Source organism: Pelodiscus sinensis, chromosome 14 (assembly GCF_049634645.1).
Source record: "Pelodiscus sinensis isolate JC-2024 chromosome 14, ASM4963464v1, whole genome shotgun sequence".
NCBI lineage: Eukaryota > Metazoa > Chordata > Testudines > Trionychidae > Pelodiscus > Pelodiscus sinensis.
In genome coordinates this window covers 16,287,047-16,310,058 of record NC_134724.1, presented here as the reverse complement: position 1 = coordinate 16,310,058, position 23,012 = coordinate 16,287,047, and the positions used below count along the sequence as shown (strand labels likewise).

The window sequence follows — 23,012 nt, the reverse complement described above, 5'->3', positions numbered from 1 at the left end:
TTCTTTCGACGGTGGTAAACCTAATTCCACGAGGAAGAACGCCTTCTTTCGAAAGTGCTCTTTCGAAAGAAGGCGTTCTTGAAAGCAAACAGGCTTTTTAGAAAGAGAGCATCCAGACTCACTGGGTGCTTTCTTTCGAAAAAGCGGCTTGCTTTTTCGAAATTCCACGTGCAGTCTAGACGCTCTCTTTCGAAAGAGACTCTTTCGAAAGATACTTTCGAAGGAGCCTCTTTCGAAAGAGGCTTGCAGTCTAGACATAGCCTTTCAGATGAAATGGTCTCTTCCCCTACTGGGCCCCCCCACTCTCCCACCCAGTGTCATTCAGTGATGCCGCATTAGTCAAGACTCAGATAACCATAAGGATAAAGCCTGAAAGTGGGTAATTGGAAGAAGGGTGGATACAGAGTGAGACACTGGGCCAGACAGTCGCCAAAGGAGGATGAGTATGGTGGTGAATATGTGCGTCGAGATGAATGCTCACAAAGGGCTGGTTTAATTAATAAAACATTCCCACTACATCTCCTTTTGATTTGGGTGACAGAATTAACCCTGTGTGGGCAATGCTGCATAACCTCCCCAGCCTTCTGTTCTCAGGAGGGCAATTGTATCCCTCTTTGCTCAGTCATTGTGCATCTCTTGTGCACTTTGATCTAGGGATGTTAAATATCAGTTAATTGAATAGTTGATTAACCTCATGAATTCTTATTGGTTACTCGACTATTCTATAATCCCCAGGGGCAGGGCCAGCAGCCAGTATGCTCTGGCCCCACTCCCGAGGAGCCCCCTGCCTTCCATGCTGCTGCCTCTGTATCAAAGGCAGCAATGCAGGGTGCCAGGCAGGAGCTGGTTTGTGAAAGGAGCCAGTTTAAAAACCAGCTCCCTTCGTAGACCAGCTGCCTGTCACCCTGTCCTGCTCCCTCTGATACAGAGGCAGCGGTGTGGGGTAGCAGCAGCCCCTGTCCAGTGGGGGTTTGAGCTCCTGGACCCAATGTGAGCTGGAACACCTGCACGCCTGGCTCCAAATACACATTAAATGCAGAGCCGCAGTAGAGGTAGGTCCCAGACCTGGTGCAAGCCAAGACTGAGCCAGGCTGCTGGCCAGCTTGCTAAAAAATGTACTGGCAGGAGAGAGGAAATGTGCGTAGTCTACAGCATTAACCCATAAGCTTTTGCTTATTGGTTAATCAGTTAATTGACTACACTATTACATCCCTACTTTGATCAGCGCTTGTTAAGCCTTTCCAAGCTGCTTCAAAGCATTCTCTCACCCTATCCACATCTGCCTGAATTCTGCTCAGATGAGAAGATCCACCTCCCCACCCTGCCACCTGCCACTCAGACTGAGTGAGAGTAGACTTAGTGCAAAGACAGCTATTGTTTCAGTATAGATCATCCCCACATACTCACATCAAAGGTTTTTTAAAAAAACTAATACTCTCCTAGACCCACTAACTTATGTCCTAAGCTTTTCATTCCAAGATTTCCAGGGAGAGAGACCATCCAGGTAGCAAGACATATTCCCCCCTTCCCCCCAATTCCTTATCTAGAGGCTTAAGAAAACCTACATTGAGACCTCTTGGAACTGATGGCCCAAAAAGATTCATTTTAATGAGGGAAATCTCTTCCAAAAAGGAGGGGGAAAATACTACAGGTTGAACCTCTCTAGTTTGGCACTCTCTGGTCTGGCAATATCCGTGGTCCCACATGATATTAGTTTTCCAGATGTCCATTTATTATGAGTGTGGCCAAATTTCCCTCTGTCCCATAAAGTGTTATAGCCACTAGTCCTGGCTCTCAGTGTTCTGTGCTGTTATTTAGCTCTAATTTATTCCTAAATGTCTTCTAAGAGCCCAGAAAGCAACGGAATTGACCTCCCAAGGTTCAGCAAATTCTTTGATTCGGCACCGGTCAAATCCCAAGAGTGCTGGACTATAGAAGTTCAACCTGTACACATAAATGAAATACCTTAGGGGTTGCCATGGTCTAAAGTAGTTGCACATGTAAGGGGACATGATTCCAAAGGGTTTTGCCTCCTGTGAGTTATAGTTTTATCTTTCAAGCACAGAATAAGCGCTTTATCCCACTGCTCCCTGCAGTGTATTCCATATAGATGGAATGATTCCTAGAACCCTGCAAATCTGCAGATTTCTTCTTTATATCCACAGACATCTGCATCCACCATATTGATGCCAATATACACGATGCATTTTGGCGGATACAGATGCAGATTTTGTATCTAGAACCCTACATATTTGCAGATATCTGTTTTACCTCTATGGAAATGGATGCGGATATCCATGGATCATTTTTGCAGATTCAGATGTGGATACCAATTCTGTATCCATGCAGAGCTCTATTGATTCTCCCTGTTTCTTAATAAATCCCAGTGCATGAAAAAACAACAACATTGCATGGGCATCTTTCCTTTCCTATTCTACCTTGCAAAAGCAATAACAGTGATTAGGACTGTGGTGGAAGGGCAGCACAAAATATGGTGTTTTCCTGGATTGACTAGCATCAAACTGGTTTGCAAGCCATGATCTGCTAGATCCCGATCAATTTATTCTCTCAGGTTATGTCTAAACCAAAAATGGGCCCAGTCTTTTTCTACCAAAGCAACTTCATCTACCCATTAGCAGCAGTAAATAGACAGGGGTCAGGTATTTTTATTTCCATGTTGCCCATCCCTGCTCCAAACAGGCACAAAGAGCACACGAGTTCTGTCTACACCTCACTTCCATTGTAGTAACCACATGCAGGGTGTGTCTAGTCTACAGGGCTTTTTCCGAAAAAAGTGGCCTTTTTTCTAAAAAAAACTTTCCCTGCGTCTAGACTGTTGCTGTGTTCTTTCAAAAGTAAATTGAAAGAACGCGGCAGTTTTTTTAACTGCAGAAAACCTCATTTTACAAGGAAGAATGCCTTTTTTCGAAAGTGCTCTTTCAAAAAAAGGCGCTATGTAATGCAAACTGTGCTTTTTTGAAAGAGAGCATCCAGACTGCCTGGGTGCTCTCTTTCGAAAAAGCAACTTGCTTTTTCAAAAATATTGGTTGTAGTCTACATGCTCTTTCGAAAGAGGCTTGCAGTCTAGAAATAGCCATAGAGTTGCACTGAAAGAACCAGTGGTCCTTCTCTTGACATGGCAGAGTAGGCCTTGCTTGTTACAATATGGTTGTTCCCATCTGACACCCACCCAGTGCCCCTTGGGAAATGAACATGTGATCTTTGCCCACTGCTTAGCTAGCAAGTGTACACATCTCTAACACTAGTATTATGTGGCCCCTTTGCCTTCTCTGCTGAGCAGACCCACAGAGATCAGCTGGACCTGCTGTTCCCTGTCCCCGCTGGGAGTGCTAACTTCAGTTCATATTCGAGACACATTTCTGGGCAGATATGAGAAAACTTGCTCTGTAGAGGCTCATATCACACAATACAGTGAATAAACAGAGCAATCCAGTCTCCATGATTCAGAATAACCCGATAAAACCAACATTTCACATCTTCTGGTTTTGTTAAACAGAATTTAAAAGGAGGTGTTGTGTCCTCCCCCCCCCCCCCCCCCCACACCCCGCTCCCCGGTATTTTCTTTCTGTGCCACTCTCAATCATTTTCTTTTAAAAATACAAAAATTTCTACACGCTGTTTTTCTTCTCTGTTGACAAGAAAGCAAGAGATGCACTGCTATGCTTCAAAAAGTGGCTGGCTGCATCCTTACCTGCCTTTGATTCCCACCTCCCATACTATGTAGGGCATTTGGAATTATTGCTTCCTGTCGTACATAGTAACAGCAAACAGATGGCCCAGTTTCTAAAGACTAGCTGGGGAGGTTTGGCTAATAGCAAGGTGGGGGGAGTTTGAGGATCAGGCCTCCAGTACTTAAGTTCAACTTATCCTCTAACAACTAGGTTTATTGACTCACCTCCACTTGTCCCCACAGAGAAGACCTGTCTCTTCCCATGACATCCCACTCCATGAACTTTCCGTCAAGTCTGATTAAAGAAGAGACAATTAATCTCAATTAAAAAGATGCTCCCACACATATGGATGCAAGTCAAGTAACTACTGGATGTCATTCCCAGAGAAATGGCTGCAAACAGACCTAAGATTTGGGACCCCCTCACACACACACAGATTTATATCACATACACATATATGTGCACACTTATAATTGTGTGTATATGAGGCACTTACATGCATGCTTCGTAGCACATCTCATGCAAATGCATTTGGATACCAGTCCCTCATTGAAACACATGCAGCCATGCAAAAAGCAGCAAGACACTATCATTTCCACTAATAAGGAAATAAAGCAAAGTGGATTTGTGCAGCCAGAGCCCAGAGAGCAACACTGTCTCTTTAATTTTCTCTCTGGATAGCTCATCCTTTGCATGAATCCTTTCCTCCCCATGGCTTCTTCCAGCCTGGTGGGCAAAGTGGGAAAACATCATTAGGGAAGAAAAATAATTTAGTTTGTTAATCAGTATCCAATGGTGGGAAACTGGAGGCAGGGAGCAGGGCTGGCAGTTGGAGCTCAGGAAAGGCCAGCACAAAGCCACCATTCATGACGTGCGAAGCTGGGATTCTCATTGAATTAAACAGACACAAAGAGCAGAGGCATTTCATGCTCTCTCCCCAAGAATTATCATATCTTCCTAGCACGAAGAAGCCTTCAGCATGGAGGGGCGGGAGGGGAGTGATCAGGCAGGCAGGATGGAAAGATGGTCCCAGGCACAGAAGACTTTGTTCTCGGGTTGGATTTATGGATGGGGTGCAGCAGAGGGTTTTGATGGGGGCAACTGGCCTTTGTGCATTGGATTTAATAAGATTCAGTTAATGTGAAACCGGGAGCCCCATGTACCACATAGTAGGGAAACCCCGCTCAGAAAACAAACAGAATAACTTTGCATTTCAAGGCTGTGGAAGGCTTTGGAAGCCAGCAAAAATCTATATACATGTCCACACGTGTGTTTGGGGGGGCATGCAAAGGAGAGGATGCAGAAAAAAAGACCAGGCAACACAGTTCAGTCATGAAAGTTAATTAGTTAATGTGCAAACCTCGGCAGCCTCTGCCTGCTGCCCTGCTAGGGTCTCTGCCAAGCTACGCTGTCTGCGGACTGTGACTACAAATAGCAGGAGCAGATTAAGACAGGCTCCTTGGGATCCAGTAAAGGGACCTGACACAGCAGTGAGAAACCAAAAGTCCATGCATAGGGGATGAGAAAGGAAGATCAAGATTATGGCTCAGGGAAGAGTCCAGAGTACAGGCCGGGAGGAAGTCTCTATCCACAAGTGTGCAGGGCAGGGGTGTGTATTTATTGCAAGCCCAGATGTTTTGGTGGGCTTCAGCCCTGTCTAGTTTTAATCAGCTTCCAGTGAGAAGTGACAGATGCACCAAGAACCAGGAACTCTGCACTGGTTCAGATGTAAACTCTTTGGGGCATGAGCTCTCATTTCCAGAATGTTTGCACAGCACTTCACATTTAGTTGGTTTCTAGGTGCTTTCTCAATAAAAATGTGCAATAACTGTTCAGTAACTGAGAACCTAAGCTGGACAGGTGTCTTCCTCATGCTAGCACTGTCCACTGGTCTGGTGACATCATACTGAGCCCCTGATCCCATGCCCTGCTTATAAAACAATACCATCATGTCAGTGTTATTGGGGGGTCACTACTGCAGAACACAGTAGTGTTTGATGTAAGAGGGTTATACCCTCCCCTCTGCAGACTGCAAGAAGTTTCTTGGTCCCAAATGCTTTTTCTCTGGGGAAAACTTCTCTCTGGAAAATCCTCAAATGTTATGATGCTGGGGACCTTATATATATCTCAAAAATAGACACATAGGAGGAAGAACAAAAAGAAGAAACAAATACGTTGGTGTCTCTGGAATCTAGATACACTCTGTTGACCAGAAGTGAATATTTGTCATGGATAGGAGACTGTCTATGCCCCTGTATGGGTCTCTGATCCTGCTAAAGTACCAAGCCCACTTCCCCGCAGCAGAAGGAGGTCACTTTTGCTCTGGGTGGCCTTGGGACATAAGATTAGTACAGAAATTACTGAGTGTGAGAATGGGGAGAAGAGAGAAGTGATACCCAAAGAATTTTGTATGAACCAAATGGGAGTTGGCAGGATGACTTGGGAAATAAAAGATGCCTTCACTTATTCAGTAATGGATTTATCTTTGTGAAGAGAAACATATGGAAAACAAAGGGATCTAAGCTTAGGGGAAAGGCAGGTTTGGAGATCTTGGTGCACGTGTAGGTAAAAGTTGAAAAGGAAGCACTAATTAGCACTGGGTCCATCACATTCCATTAATAGCTTGTCACTGCTTCCTTGATGTTGCTGAAGGCAGGAAAGTTGGTATGTGTGATGCTTACCTGTCTCTAGCTCATTAACAGTAGGCAGGGTGAGAACAGACGTTTTATGCCTGCATCACAGATAGAGACAGGTTTCTTTTGCTCAGACTAATTATTGGATTGACTTTGTGGACGCAGGGAGGGGGAGATATTTAAAACATGCATAACATTTATACACATACACAATGAACACACAAACATACTGTACACATGCACCATAAGATGATGATGTCAGGGTTTAGAAATCCCATCAGGAAAAATATGGTTTTGACAGACCACAGATATTTTTATCAACAGCAAATACACTGCAGGCTGGTGAAAACTCTTTTGGATCAGGAAAGCACATGCAAAAAAAAAATAGGGGCCATAACTATTTTGTTTTATTGTCCAATGAGTAAAAGAAATACCATCTACTTCCCTTCACATTAACAAAAACAAAAACTAACTAAATTTTTAAAAATTGCTCAACCAGAGTCCAGTTTGCTGCAAGAGGCAGGAGTATCTGGTTGTCCATTCACTGGCATCACAACGCCAAGTATGGAACTTCCCAGTAAAGAAAGACAGAAAAAGGCCATTCCAAGCACAGATCAATCTGCATTGCGTCTAATCATTTCCAAAGTAAAATATGGGCAATTCTTCCAGCAGTTAAAAAAGATTAGATCTCCTGTTTAATATACAAAGGCCTCCCTTCTCCTCTCATCATATGAAACAGCTCCCATTAGCGACAGTGGAAAGAACAAGCATGCAAATCAAGGAAAGAATGCAAGGGCAGCAAATATTTATGAGTGTGCAACGTGTGTCTATATATGGCATGATTACAGGTGTGTGCGTGTGTTTGTGTGCGCGCCTGTGCATGAGCACAGTATGTACATCCCCATGGGTATCTATTTCTTCATGAGTGTGTACATTTCAATAAACAAGCTAAAGATTCCTCAAGATAAGGAGCCAAAATGTCCATCTGAAACAAGAACTATGCAGAACTGAAGGCAAAGAAAACAATAAGGCTGTTTCTCTGAGAACAAAGAAATTTCCCCTTCAGCTGCCTATGTTTTCTTGCTTTTTGGCAACATATTCTAAATTCTCAATTACTGCTGAGGGACAAGTTACATTCCTTGCCATATTTGCTTTCCACGTGCTATTCTTTTTTATGAGAGATGTGCCCAAATATTTGGATGCTAGCACTTTAGCTGTATTGCTGAATTTATTAACCTTAATTTGAGATATTGCAGATTATGCACTACATATATATATTTAATTATGACTTTTAAACCAAACTTTATATTTTTGGACAATTTAAGCATTATAACCAGATGTATAGAGACTCTTTCCTTAACCTGTGTATTAGATAATTTTAATGTTAGCTTTAATTTAACAAATTAAATCTCTTCTTATCAGTTTATTCTGCCCATCCGGCCAATTGCTGGTGTGTATTTTTTCTCTTATTTTGTCATTCTTTTTTGCTGAACATTAACCAACATGCCTTGGGTATTTGTAATACATATTCAATAACATGTGTGTTTTATAATTTTAAATATTTTCTAACAAAAGTTTTAATCAATTTACTCTTCTCATTTATCCAAGAAAACAAATTCAATAATCTAAAGAAGTCTTTTTCCATCTTTAGCTTCTATGTTCTATATTTGCTACTACCTGACAGTGTTGATGACACTTCATACAAAAATACTGCTTTAATAGACCATTTTTAGATTGACCAAATTAAGCACACAAAAGCTAGGAAATGCAAGATTTAAGGCTGTCCATGCAACCTTAATTCAGCTCCCTTATACGTCCATCATTGGCTCTGAACCAAGTTTAGATATGTGATCTTGTAATTAAAGACTGGATCATAATGCATATGCACAACAAAGCCAAATTAAGATTGTGTGGGCATCTGTAGACCTGGCATTTCCTAAAGCTGAATGCTTGATTTTGCAACCTAAATAATGTGTATTATGTATATATATAGCTCATTTCCTAGCTTTTAAAAAAGACTGTTAAAACAAATTACATTGTGCGCAATTGTAGCAGTCCTGCTCTCTACAACCCCCTCCCCCCCCACACACATCCTAACAGTGCAAGCAGAATTGCAAGCCTGAAACTTCAGCACAGTCTTCTACCACTTGAACTAGGGGATTAACATTAGATGACAGCAGGAGAAGCCTATAACCTGCGGAATGCACATGCAGGGAGGAAGAGAAATTGGCCACAAGGTCCACGTGCTGGGGATGGGGAAGGTAGCAGAAATCTACCCTTACAGTTCCCCCACTTACTTCATTTCTTCCATCGGTACCCAAGCATTCCCAGTGCAGTGTCTGATAATGATACTGCATTGTTGGTGTTGTAAACCTGGCTCTTTGGAATGTTTGTGGATAGTTATCATTTTGGTAGGATATCAGGTTTTCCTAAGGCATACAAACAACATAGGGGTGATTTTAAATGCTTTTATAATTCAACTAGACCTGGATGGAATTTCATGGGACAAAGGAAAAGCATTTCCTAGCCTCAGAGCTTCCCTCTACTGAATTTCAAGGACCTGCCACAAACAATGGCAGTGCCAGAGTGTCTCAAAAAATTTGTACAAGACTCTTATAAAAAAAAATGTTATGCAACCCACATATAGTGGTCACTACCCACTCTTTTATAATAAATTATAAGAATAAATTGCTCTATCAAACATTTAATGAAGTATCTATGCTTAATATTAACTATACTTTTCAACCATACTGTGAACATAAGAAAAAACTGTAATCTGTTACCTATTACAGAGATGTGGAGTGTAAAGAGACCCTTGACAAGTAATTTCTTTATTTATCATATCCCACAGGCTGCATTCACTTCTGTCAATCTGTCCAAAAATGTGTCCTACAAGGGATAGTATCAAGAAATTGTGCACCCATAAATTGCCCATGCTTTGCTGCCCCACAACAAACCAACTTTTACTGATATAGGAGATAAAGACATCACAGAATTATTGGACACAATTCCACCAACATACCATGAATAGAAAAAAGAAAAAAATGAAAAAAGGATGGGGGAGGGAAAGGACAAATTCAGAGTTAGTGGGCTCAGTTCTGCTCTCACACCAGTTGTACAAGCGTGTGATTCTAGTCCCTCCTGATTTTCACTCATTGTATCTTCAAAGTATCTTGTGTGCAAAAGTACATACATAAATAAAGGCATGGCTGTGGTATTCATGTACGGCCTTTCTTCAGTCTGTCGGCGCAGAACAGCTGGGAGTTATGCTTTTTAAGCCTGTGGTCAGACACTGACTCAGCCTAAAGCTGGTGGGTTTCTATGTCATTACTTGGGTTCACCTACTAAGCCAACTTGTTCCCCTCTTCCCCACCCTGTACCCCCCACAGCTCCCCTGAAGAGCAGGGATCTGGCGTGGGAAAGAAGTCTTTGGGCTTTTCACAAATCCAGTATCCCCTTGAACCAAAACCAATTAGCCTGGCCCAAGGTCCTGCCATTGAAGGACTGTCCCCGCTTTTCAAACCCCTGCAGTCTCAATTGCTCTAAGGAGCCTGGATATGAATGAGCAGAGCCCACTTAAAGTGGTGCTTAAGCCTGGACCAGGGAGAAGGGAAAGAGAAAATCTCTATAGGAACAGCAATCTGGGTTTCTAAGAGACAACTGACCAAGATTGTGTTCAAATCTCCCTCCCCCACATTGAGTTTTGAGACAGATGCCCTTAACAAAACCTGAGCCAGTGAATAAACTCAGTCAGCAACACCTGGAATTGTGGTTCCTATTAAAGAGACCTAGAGCCAGATCCTAGTTGCTGTAAAGTGCTCTAGCTTCATTGAACTCAGGGGGGTTACGCAGATTTACACCACTTCACGATCTAGTTCATAATATTCAAATGAGTGTCAAAGGCTCGACTACAGCTAACATTGTGCTAAACCTGTTTGAACAAATATTTCTGCTACCTAGATCCTTGAACAGCAAATACTCCCAAGGTGACTGAGCTCAAAAAAGCATATAAGAAAAGACAAGGATGCAAAATACACAAACAACTCTGAAAACAGTGACTCTGGTAAGCCACATGGTACAGAGAAAGCCAGCAACGGCAGCCATCTTACACTCACAAAACACAGCAACCACATACTTGCAGGAACTTCGTTGCTGTTACAGGAAATAAAATGGACATTTTACAAGAATGTGTAAGGCCTCCAGAAAATGAAAATAGGGTATTGAGGCACAGTGTCTATTCAGCTTCCACTTATACATGTGCTGAATTGTGCATAAGTCCCTCACCATCGGTTGGTACAAACACCTGAGTTCATACTTTGGTCATTTTCACACCAGCATGTGCATCAAGCTTACAACCTGCACCTACTGAGGCATTGTACCCAGGGGGATCTAGAGAGGCAAATTCTAACATTTGCACACAGAAAAGTGTGTTTGCACTTGTGTAGGCCAGAGGCTGAAGACTTACCCTTTTATGTCAAACAATGTCCCATCACTTCAGCATTTACAATTAGATAGGATGAATTCCTGGAGAATGCAAGACAGAGAACACTCCTGCACTGGCCACCATGGGGAGATGGATGGGTCCCAATAGACCCTTTTCATTTCTAACGTCTATAATTGCATGGATAAAGCTAGATGAGAGAGGTATCAACATCGAGGGAAAACTAAGTCACCTGGCATCACAAGCCCAGGAAGGGGACAAATAAAAATAAAATAAATCATGGGCACTGCTACCACTCTTGATCCCCATCAGCTTTTGGACCAAAGCTTACAGTGATTTCACAGACATGCCCAATGGTGGAATTTCAGTTGTTCATAACAAAATGCTAGGGCTCAGGCAGCTTAGTACATTCAGCTATGGGTACAAAAAGCTTGTTTAAACAGCAAGAAGCAAACAGTCTCCGATCTGCCCTGGGGGCCTCTGTGTTTAGGCTAGTTCTACAGTCTGATTCAAGCCTTGATCTAGACTGAATGGAGGTTAGAACATCAGGAAGAAAGAAAAGAGATCGGGACCAGAGTGTGGCAGTGCAAGCACCCAGCAGGGGGTGATCTGAGTGATGGTTTGCTCTCCTCCCCCGCCCCCCAAACACTTTTTTCAGAGAATCCTTTCCTCATCTTTTCAGCTATTATAACACCTCCCCCATTTACTAGCCCACTCCAAGCACTGCCTGAACAAACACATAGAAGCCTTAGCTATTCCTTTATGGAAAATCTCATACAAATTTACCTATGCTTAATACTGAAGAAGATCCATCAGGGTGGAAAGGAACTAAAGCTTCCCACAGAGACACGAAAACAACTGGAAAACATAGTAAGTGCTGAGCCTATTAACTTGTTCTGGTCTATTCTTTTCAACTTCCTATATCACTTCCATCGTGATATCTTGATCACTATGCTTCCATCTGACTCATATGGGATAAGAAGCAATCACAAACCTTTAACGACCAGGACAGGCCCGTCCTAACTTGTAGATTTTAGCCCATATTTGTCACACAGGATCTCACTGAAGCCAACAAGAATTTGAGCAAAATTAAGGGCCGACAACTGGTTCTTGAATGGACTTTTGTGGAGCTAGGGCTTCTCACACTCATATTTCACCTTGCCAAACTCTGTCCTGATTGAGGGCAGATCCTATGAGATGCTGATGCTGGCATCCCATTTTAGGAAAAGTTGCAAGCAGAGATGCAGTGAGTACAATTGACTCTGCAACTTTTGGGTAAGTTGGATGGTAACCCTGTAATGGGGATGCCGTTTGTGTGAGTTGTGCAAACAACCAACAATAACCGCAGAAGGAGAGAAGAGACGCTAAAAGACTTTGAGCTTTGTTTTTCTACTCCAAATGGAGTAGCATTCAATCTGTGGACAGATTTTGACACTCAGCACTTCAGAAAAAAAGCCTTTTCTTTTATTTTCTTCTGGGAAATGGTAAATCAACAAAAGATTACTAAACTCTGTCTCACAGGGCATGATAACTGGGAGCTAAATGGGGAACTTTGTTCAGATTTGCACCTCTAATTTTCAATATGAAACTGACCACACTATCAACTTGTACAGGCATCTGTTTTGGGTGTGCATACACTTGCGTGCAAAAAACCAGGTAGCTGAGCATTCACCCATTTGATCTAAATGTTCGCAGAATAGGCCTATCCTCAATTTTCCATGAGTACCTGCTAAGCTGCATGTTCAAATACAGAGGCCAACTGAAAATATGGCTCCAAATATTAGATTTGGACAAAACCCTTTGAATCTAGGAATTTTAAAACCTGGTCAAATATCAATATGAAAACACTTTATGTGCCTTAGAGTCTTTGTATGAGTTTCACATGTGGACTGAAATTTCCACACACTATTTTTTATTTAGTAATACTACAAATTTGATGGTGTGTGTGTGTGTGTGTGTGTGTGTACACATACATATAGAGTTCATCTCTTTAGACTGCCACCTTCATCCAATTATAGAAGTTAGAGATGGAAGAGATCAGCTAGCTAATCTCCCTGCCAGTGCAGAATTGTTCCCAACAGAATACATATTCTCCAGCTCAGCCAGTTGAATAATTCCTTGTGAATAATATTTGTTGTAAATTTTGGCATTTTCCATCAAATAAATAAAGTGTTTGCTATCAGCATACCTCTGTTCTCCATTGTTTTGTTCGCTCTATTTTAAAACACCTCAGATTATGCTGTTTCCATCAGGATCAATTTTATTATTTAAAAAGATGCCACTGAACAATACCATGGACTCAGCATTGGAAAATTATTTCTTAATAAAGAAAGGAGGGAAACTGCTAACTTTCATTCTCCCTATTCTCTTTCTCTTCCAAATATTCTGGGACTTCACGAAGAACATGCTTTTCAGATGGTTTAGAAAAAGAAAGTTAGACTCTTAATGGCCTGTTTTTTTGCTGTGTTTGAAATGAATGATTCATCCTGATCTTGCTCAGACTTTGTGCCACTGTTCAGTTCCATTTCTAGAAAATCCATTTCTTTAATTCTGGCACTGCGTGTGGGACCCAGCAAATCATGGAATTACTGCTGTAACTTCGGATTAGTAACGCTTTCTAAATGATAGTCTAATTCCAGGCCTTCATGCTTTTCAGCATTCAAACTCACACAGCCTTTTCCCTGGGAGGCCTCCTGTGGAATTAGTGCAGGCGTCTTCTTCTTCCTCTGCCCTTTTTAATTTCTCCAATGACTTCTCATTAGAATATAAAATGACAAGAACTTCTCAAAACTTTTTTCTTTCTGTATAGTCACAGATTAACTCTAGATCCCTCCTCCTTCCCCCTCCACCCCAGGGTTGTTAGAATCAGGAGTGCAAGGCTATTGCTTAGGAAATAACTGTATTCTGCCACAGTTGTAAGGTGGGATGGAAATTTTAAAAGGTCACAACAAATGTTCTCCAGGATTTCCTATTCACCTTGTCCACTTCAGCTTGTTGATGTACACTAAATGTCCACACCAAGCAAAGCTCTTTTCTCATGGGACTAACCCCTTTGGAATTGTGTGGTTTGCCTACACACGAACACCCCCACATGCTATATAGGAGATTTGGGGTGGAAGAACTTTCACTAAGCAGGTTGGTGCTGTCTGAGGAATAAAGAAGGGTTCTTGCTCCCAGAGTGAGCTACTTACTTAATATTCAGGACAAGAGTTTTAAACTCAATGGAGGGTTTCTAGTGCAGCCAGACAGAATACAATGCACCTCTAAAGCCACCATTTCTTCACACTGAATTGCCCGCGGCCAAGTCTGCAAAGCCCACATTGCCCAGACAGGCAGAGCATTATATGATCAAGAAAGAAGCAGGAGATGGAGGCCCGACAGGCAGGGAAAGGAAGTTAGAAGATCAGAGAAAGCCCCACATAAGCTAATGAACACACAGGGCTATATGGCCATAGTCCTTACTCAACTCAAATTGCTATTGAAATCAATGTTTGCACTGGGCAAGGAACAAGTAAGGACCACAGGTGGGGTGCTGAACCAAACAATCCAGAGAAAGCGAAGACAAGAACAACTGTTGAGGTGAAGCCCATTGCATGCTGAACCCTAATGCCCTCCAGGAACCTAGTAACATGCTATCAGGCCCCTCGCCAAAAGCAAACACATCAATAAATAAATAAAATCAGGCTGTCACACTTGGAAGGGGGGAAAGACAGGAATGGCTCTTTTAAACCCCACCACAACTCTCAGTGTCAGGGCCTTCAAAGAATTCCCAGCATCCTAGGTAAAATCTCCATAGTAATACAGTAACAATGGCAATAACCCAATTCTGGGATGAGACCCTAAGCTATGTAGTGCCTTGATCTGTGCATAGTGGGTTGCTAATTGGTCAGACCCATACACAGCTACATTCAAACTAGAATAAGTTGGAACTGTCCAATGAAGAACTGTGTGTTTCAGAACAGAAACAGCCCTGCCTGCAGAGTATGGCTGGCTCCCTGTTTACAGCAACAACTATCCAGCTCTTTCCAGCTCTCCAGCAAGCTCCAGAGAGAGCAGGGGGTGGTAGCTAGGTTACTGCTGGCATTGACTTTAAGCAGCAAGTATATTCAAAGTCCACCTGCTGCTCAGGAAAAGGAATCCAACTAAAGCCCTTTCCCCTTTTAAGGGTATGCAATACAACACACACACACACACACCTTCCACTCCCTGCCTGTCTGGACTCAGCATCCCAAGGCACATGGGGAAATAGGTGCAGTTTTTCAGCTGTCATCCCCCCTTTAATTCTTGCTCTCCGGTTGGGGTTCGCTTCCACCAAGTACAGCAAAGAAGCTGGTTTGCCTCAAACCGGCTGCCAAAATGTGCCAGAAGAGACTCAGCAGAGTGCACGGTGCTTTGTGTTACCATGGGAACGGAATGCAGATTTCCCAATTGCTTTTTTATTTGCTAGACATTGTAATATATATTATGTTTCAGCGTCTCGGTTTTGCGATGGAGGAAAAGGATCCTTTCTGAATGTTAACCATTCAGGCAACTTGGAGAAAGAAAGTCCCCACCGTTAAAGCAGGTGGTTTGTATGCAGGCAGAGTCTCTGTGGCAAGGCCCTGCCCCTAAGATCCAGCCCCCTTCCTATTGAGAATACCCCCCTTCTTTTCTGCTTCACTTCACTCTGCACAGAGACCCCAACTACACACAAAAGCAGCTGCCAAGGCCCATGAAAAGTGATCAAATTATCAAGAACTTGACCTCTCCGAGGCGCAAAGCTTTGGGAGGCCCGAATCAAACCCAGACCAGCCAAATCCGAATGCTAATGCGCGCTTCGGGGTTTGACTGGACGAATAATTTGATCACGGGCCATTGTTAGACGTCTACGGCCCCCCGGCCCCTCCTCCCTTTCAGGCTGCCTCACGAGAGGGCTGATTTCCATCTCCTGATTCAGGAGCCAATTCCAACTCACCTTCAACAGACTGGGGCAAACTGATTTATGGGGCAGTAAAAATCTTGGCTTCCCGGCTCCCCTTTCCTGGCCGCTACCTGCCCCCCTCGCATTTTGATCCCTGGCTCCCCAAAGGGGCAAGACATTCACGAGGGCGAGTCGGAGAAAGCCACAACGGAGGCTGCAGAAACGTACCTGAGTCTGGAAGGAGCCGGGGAATCCTCGGAGGTGAGCTGGGTTTCTCGAGGATCCAGGGTGCGTCTGGCTCCGCGTGTCTCTTGCTCCATTCGCTCCCCAGCTCCAGGCAGGGTTGGAAGTCATTTCTACTTTCGGTTATCTAGCTTTATGATGGCTTAATAACACTCATACAGCTAGATAACCAAAGACAGAAACAGCCCTCCTCCTTCTCGGCTCTCCAGGGCAGCCAACGCTGGAGAGCTCCCGGGGTGGGTTAAGGAGCGGAGGCTGGCTGGGGCGTTCTTCTGTCTGCCAGCAGAGGAGAAGGGGAGAGAGAAAGAGAGAGAGAGAGACCTATGAACGCATTTCACTCAATGGAAAGACACGGGCAGGCGCTGCTCTGCAGGGTCTCGCTGGGACGAAGCTGCTGCTGGAAGGTCCCTCAGCATCTCTGGAGCCCACCCTCCTCCTGCAGGGCGGTGAGACCCACCCGGGGAAGTGCCCAGCTCGCGTGGCAGACACGCTCTGAGGTGCTGAGATGCCGGACAAGAGCAGAACTCGCTCACTTGCTGGCCAACTTCTACTCTTTTCTGATGTTAATCACCCCTCTGGGAAGTGACATCACCACCCGGCAGAGCCAATGAGAGGCCTTGCATTCAAATCAGAACGCCTTCCCGCTCTTTTTTTTCCTCCCACAAAGCACCCCCCCCTCCCCCCAGCAATAATTTAAACTATATTCCCCGGGTTTTTTTAAGCTGCACTTTCTCAGCCACATCAGCAAGTGTTTGCATCCTCCCCATCAAAGAGATTCTCCGCGTCAAGACCTGTCCATCCGGTCCAGACTAGGAGGTTAGGTAAGTGAGGAGGATTATAGGACAGACTAAGAGTAAGATCTGCGCACTAGTTTGGCTCAGCACATGGGGAAGGTTCGGCTGTTCCGCAGTCTACCCCCCTCCATGGGATGGATTGGGCCAATCTTCGTTGTAATATGTAGAATGGCAATGAGCGTGGGACGGGCAGAAAGCGGGAACATAAAGCGCCAAGATCTCGAGGTTACCTTCCCGTTTGTCTTTTGTGGAGCCTTTGCAAAGCCCAGCGTGCAAAGTAAAAGCAGCAACTGGCTCCTTCGCTGTTTCAAGTGGAACAGGCTGGGTCGGGGCTGCAGTTTTTCCCCCATTTGGGATCTAATCAAGTCATTTTTTTCCAATCTTGCCATTGCACCCAAAACACCGTTCGACTGGGACACAGGACATTTCAACGAGGGGAAATAACACCCCCCCCCCCCCCGCGTACAGTGCACGTGCACTCAGTACACTTCAACACGTGCCGGGCACGCGGCTCCCCTTCCCGAAAAAGAACTGGCGCTCAGAACTCAGCTGCACTTCGCTAAATACAAGCCCCTCCCTCCCCTCCCTGTGAATAGCATCCCAGAATTAGGACTCTGCTACATTGGTTCTAATATAAATACCATCCGACGTCATTACCAATATGTAATTCCCTTCCGTCTCTGCTACTTCGCCTCTTTATATTATTTCTGTGTTTTAAATACAGGGTTTTAGTTATATAGCTATATATAGATACTCCTCTATACATGTATCTATATTATATCTCGCATTAGATAGGCATATAATGCACATGTGAGAAATACACGAGGTATTATCTTGGGTCATCTGACCTAAACCCAGCAACAACAATAACAACAAATACCTAATCTCCGTCCATTTCTAGACAATGCTCCCTTAGATCTGATGTGGCGGTAAAATGTGACCTTCTGCAAAACAGAGGATATGTAAAATGAGCAGATTAGAGAGATAAAAAGCACTGGCTAAATACAAGCATCCAGAATACCAGCACCTCGAGGCTGATAGTTTCATTCCCTCTCCCCAACCCCCTCTCTTCAGAAATAAACTGGAAGCTCAATCAGTTTAAAAGCTAAAAGATCAGCTCTATCAGCCCATATTTAGAGACAACTGTGTAAGACGCTGGAAAATGAGAGAGCTTCGTGCTGGGTTTTGGCACTTCCCCAATGAAATAATTCGGTGGCTTTAAGCACACGTTTTGCAATGTGCCGTTTCGTTCTCTCTTTCTTGTGCAATAGTCAATCAGATTGCCCCTCGTTCACATTTCTAAAGGGAGTACATTTCTATTAGCTGCTAATTCAGTCCATATATCTCTATATATTTTAAAGCCGTCTTTGTTTATTCTCCAGTCTCTGGGCTCCTTCGCACAGCCCCGAAGAGACCAAGCGCTTTTAATCTTCCTGTGCTATGAAATCTGCATCAGCCCAAACCCCTCACATCGGTTTCCTTTTATATTTCTAGCCCGAGATTTTTAGCTGCGAGCTTGAGAGATATTTGGTGACAGACAGCTTTGAAGAATTTCTTCACCCGGACGCATATGGCAAAAAACTCCACATTGGTGGCTAGAGAATACAGATTTTAGGGCTAGCACCAATTCCGCTTTCTTTACATATTCTGTTCAAGTCACTCCTTCACTAATATAGCCACCTCAGAAAAAAATCTCTCCCAGTATCTGTATTTGTGTACACGGACATTCTGTCTGTCATTGTGTGGAATTAGTAGCACGCAAACCGGAGTTGTCTAGTTCACTACAAAGAGGATTAAAACGACATTCGATCTAATTCCACCCTGCCACCGCGTCGTTCTGTAGACTGGGGCAAATCCCTTAACTCCCTTGCCTCAGTTTCCCCACGTGGAATTTTGGGGTTACACTAGTTACTGATCTTACTGATGATTCAGTACTCAAAATATCGAATGCTATCGAAAGGCTACTAGAGTAGCAAATGAACGAAATATACATTCTTTTTTAAAAATTCACGTTTTCTTGGACTCATTGCACCGAGTGAGAAAATTTGGATTTTAGCACATTGTAAAATAGTGAAAGTCACGACCAAAAAAGGAGACAGGACTAGACAGAGAGAGGGTGCTTGATCTAACTTTGACCATAAGTAATGGGTAAAGCTCTCGAGTTCTCTCTCCAATGTAAGCATCACATAGAACAATAAGACCAGTGATGCCTTTCCCAACCTCCTGCCCTGGGCGGCTGTTCTGCACGAAGGGTAGGAATTGTGATGGGGGCGATCAGATAAATTGAGGGGGGCGGCTCACGGCCTGTTATTTCACCTCCGCTGGGCAAGAAAATACAGTGTACTGTATTGCCAAGTGATTTTTATTGTATTGTATTTTTAGTAAAATGCCTGACTCTTCTTTCCAGTGGCAGAATGAATATGACCAAGGCACATCTCCATCCTACTATTATGGACGGGGGAGGGCTCTTACTTGAGAGAAAGTGGCCCTTCTGGTGTAATTTAAGCAGGATGCACACAAAATGGCTTCTTGGTACACTGCAAATAACTAACAAGCAGCGTGGGGAATGCATCCAGACCAACAGCAGGGTTCGAGTGCTCGATTTGCCAAGGATTTCATTATGTTTTACGGCGGTTGGGGGGGCAAGGAAGAAAAAATACCACCCCAATATGAGTGTAACTCTGTGGAACTCCCCTCCCACAGGGCGGTATTACTGCGTGGAAGGCAAGTCAAAGGCAAAGCCTTTGTAGAGCCGGTCCTCTGGGCAGCTAACGGGAGCATCTGAAGACATCAGATCAAGTTGGAACATTGGGCTCAAACTCACCCTGCGGCTGATTCGGTGCATTCTACCGCCTGACGCGGGGAATTACGCAGGTGTCAGATTCCACCCACTTACGGGCGCAGGCCTCTCCCGAGACAAACGATGGAAATGTTGGAAAAGGGGCTGGAGGAGGTTAATCTCTCTTGGCGGCTTCCTTCTCTATATTTAAAATGGTCATTGAATTCACCCGGCGCGGATGTCGTAGAGTTGGAATTACCCAGAGATACAGTTTTACTTATCGGTGCTTTTGCTACTCTTTCCCTCTTCTCTCTGGGAGATTCCATAGCCTCGGTTGGGCTATTTTAATCGCTCCAAACAGTATTTTATTTATAATATGAATATAGAAAAATAAATATAGATTTTAAACATATATACACACATAAACAGGGACTTATCCATTAGATAGATAGATAGATAGATAGATAGATAGATAGATAGATAGATAGATAGATAGATAGATAGATAATGCATGCATTATGGTAAAATTTACTTTTAAAATCTGAACTACAATCTCTATTATTGAGACAACCCCCACAGAACTCTCCCAAGACTTCCGGCCTTGCCACCGCGAGCCATTTGTCACATACAATAAAAGAAATAGACCTAGATGTTTAAATAAGCCGCGTCCATCTCATGCCACCCAAGTTCCCAAACTTGGCATCTGGGCGTTTCTAACAGGCAGCCATGCCTCTGCCCATCTCTGTCGGAGACCTTGCTACGCTGCTGCGGTTGTTTAATCCAATTAATGGTGAGCTCCGGGGATGGAATCCGCAAGGCCACGTTCTCTAATTGCCCCTCGCCCGGGCTAAGGAGGTGTGGGCCATCAGCCGAGCCAGGCCGTGCCAGAGGCCTCGCCCCCAGCCCTCCATTCCGAGAGGATGCGGAGCAAGCGGCACCGGTGCTGACATACATAGGGTGACTCCATTCCGTCAGGCTGCCAGTGCCTCGGAGCCAGGAAACAAGCCCCGACTCCTTCCGCCCGCGCTAGGCACAGAACTACCGCCGCCGAGCTGTGGCACTGACCATGGTGCTGCAAACCTGCTGCCATCCCTCCGGCGCGGCGGGGCACCCTGCCCTGTTCCCCTAGCGGGGCTCTCCAGCAGCCCCTCCATCACCTGTTCCATCCCGAGGCCTGCAACAAAAACAGCCGCGGGCAGTCCCTCAATCCAGATATTCTCCAGAGAGCCCATCCCAGCCTGAACGCCCCCCGGCTCAAGTCGGGCCCCCTCCGGCGCATCGCGGGCTTCTCTCCTGGGAGTAGGCGAGGGAGACGCTCCGGTCCGGCAACCCTTAGTCAAGGGGGGTTTGATCCACCTGATTTGCGGGCTCCTGCTACCTAATTAATCCACCAGGCCTGAATGAAATCCAGTCCCGCTCAGCAGAGGCCAAATAGACCACGGAACTGGGCCACACGCCTCATTCTCGGGCTTGCCCAGTCCAGTGGCCCTGGATCCGTGTGTGTGCGTGTGCGCGCGCGTGTGTTGGCGTGTGTGAGAATGATGGGGGGAGAGAGGCCCTGCTACCAGGGCACGCGTCTGTGCTTCCTCTGGGCTCAAAGCAAGCAGGCTGTCTGCTGCGGGTAATGTGCCTCCCAGATCCATTTCCCTGACAGCTCGGTACGATCCCGAAAAATACCGGTATTCCGGGGCTGGGAGTACAGAGACGTAATTGGAAATGAACGAGAAGCTTTCCCTGACAAACACAGAGCCATCTACATGACAGGCTGCGAATCTGTGTAGCTAGATTTAGAGATGTAGAAGGAGATACATATACATATGCATATACATATACATAAACAGTGTGTGTGTAAAAATATGTTCCTGTCTGCATAACAACTGCACCCTATCTGTGTGTGCTCAGAGGCATGTAACATGCCTGTGGGTGGCATATAGACATTGCCCTGTGAAATTAACAGATCTGTATATGTTGCATGCCGGTGGGTGCACAGAGCTGGCGAAAGATAAAGATGGTCAATGTATTCTACAGGGTGTATTTAGCACCCGGGAATCAATAGAGCCTCCCGTTCCCACGGATCCTAGCCTCTGAAATGCCTCCACGCCAGGCCAGTTCTGAAGCAGCCAGCATCAGGAAAGGCTGCTTTTCCACTCCTTGAAATCCTAGTGTAATAATCAGGCCGCTCCTGAATTATTTAATTTGCTCATCCCTGTAAAGAGCCCCCTGCCTTTCCCCTTTCTACGTCCTGCACGTCTGACGTCACTTTTCTTTAATTAGGATAAGTTATTTTTAGCCAACCTAGAGTAACCCCAGTTCCTTGCAGTCTCGAGAGCATCTCGTCTTAATTGTTTTTCTTTGCCTCTCTTAATCGGGGCTTTGCCAACTTTACACTGAAGCTGCCGCTCCCGATGGGCATTTAGGAAACGTGTTGCTTTATTTAGTAATTAAGAGCCATATCAACGCAAGCCAAGCACTTGAGAAACAGAGCAACAATGGCACAAGGGTTGTACCGCTTCCTTTACATCGTCAGGGATTTGAAATTGATACACAGGCTATGACATTTTCCCTGAATTGATCTGCTCTTTTGCGGGCTGTCTGATTACACAAAATCCATACAGGGGTGTACGTGTGTCACTGTGTGTGTGTGATTTTAGGCCACAGCCTTAATTTAAAAAAAAATCCTTATACTATGTATACACATACACGTACACTGTTATATACAATTGTATGCATGTGTACACACTATTCACACACCACAGCTTTTTCCTTCAAGCTGCGGCCTAAAATGATATTTGTTCCATTCATTTGAAAACCCATCTTAAGTATTTAAAACAAAAATGCAGAATGAGATAATATTAAACATCCTGAAAAGCTGCAGGAGCAAAAAGAAACTAATAAAAAAGAAAGACAAGAAAGAAATTTAAAAATAGGGAGGACAGTGAGAAGGGGGATTTTTTAGCAAAATAAACTGCATTTTGTGATCTCTTTGATATCAGATGTAACCATTCATTGGCATTCAATCCCTAAATGGAAAGGGCAACATAAGTGCCAGGGAATATCTGAGAAGTTTACAAACACTGTCCCAAACATTTTTTTCTAATGCAAAATAAGGGATCCGCTTTAATCATTTCTGAAATTCAGCGAATTTCATTATTCAAGCAAAATGCAGATAACAGCAAACCTCGCTACTGTCTGACATCCAGTTCGCAAGAAGGACCACTTCGCAAAAGATGAAACTTCCCTTTTTGTTATTTTGTTTAACTGTAGGCCCAGAACATGGAATTACGGGCTCTTACTACTGCAATGTTTCCCTCTTTCGGTTTATTTTAAAGGTTCGGTAAAATTGTTCACCTTAATACTATCCCCTATCTCTAAAATATGTATAGAGCTCTAATGATATTTCAGAGCAGCTGCCAATCTTTTTCTATTCTGTATTACATACACACATAGCGAGAGAAACACACACGCGCTAACATATGGGTCACTATCGCCTTAGAACCCGCTTTGCTTGCTACGAACACGGTAATAAAGTG

The 23,012-nt window shown here is 44.2% G+C and overlaps 1 long non-coding RNA gene across 4 annotated transcripts in view; it reads right to left on the bottom strand.

The window, feature by feature from the left end:
• LOC112544062 (uncharacterized) overlaps positions 1-22,260 on the bottom strand; it is a 64,422-nt gene extending 42,162 nt beyond the window's left edge. Inside the window, exons 1-5 of one of the 4 annotated variants that reach the window (XR_012895731.1) lie at positions 20,548-22,260; positions 19,528-19,683; positions 17,584-17,647; positions 15,895-16,185; positions 3,917-3,986 (exon numbers count right to left, since the gene is read on the bottom strand). This is a non-coding gene — a long non-coding RNA (uncharacterized LOC112544062). The remainder of the gene's footprint in view (positions 1-3,916; positions 3,987-15,894; positions 16,186-17,583; positions 17,648-19,527; positions 19,684-20,547) is intronic. The other 3 variants (XR_012895729.1, XR_012895730.1, XR_003087376.2) reach the window with 3 other exon arrangements.
• Between the last annotated feature and the right edge of the window lie 752 nt (positions 22,261-23,012).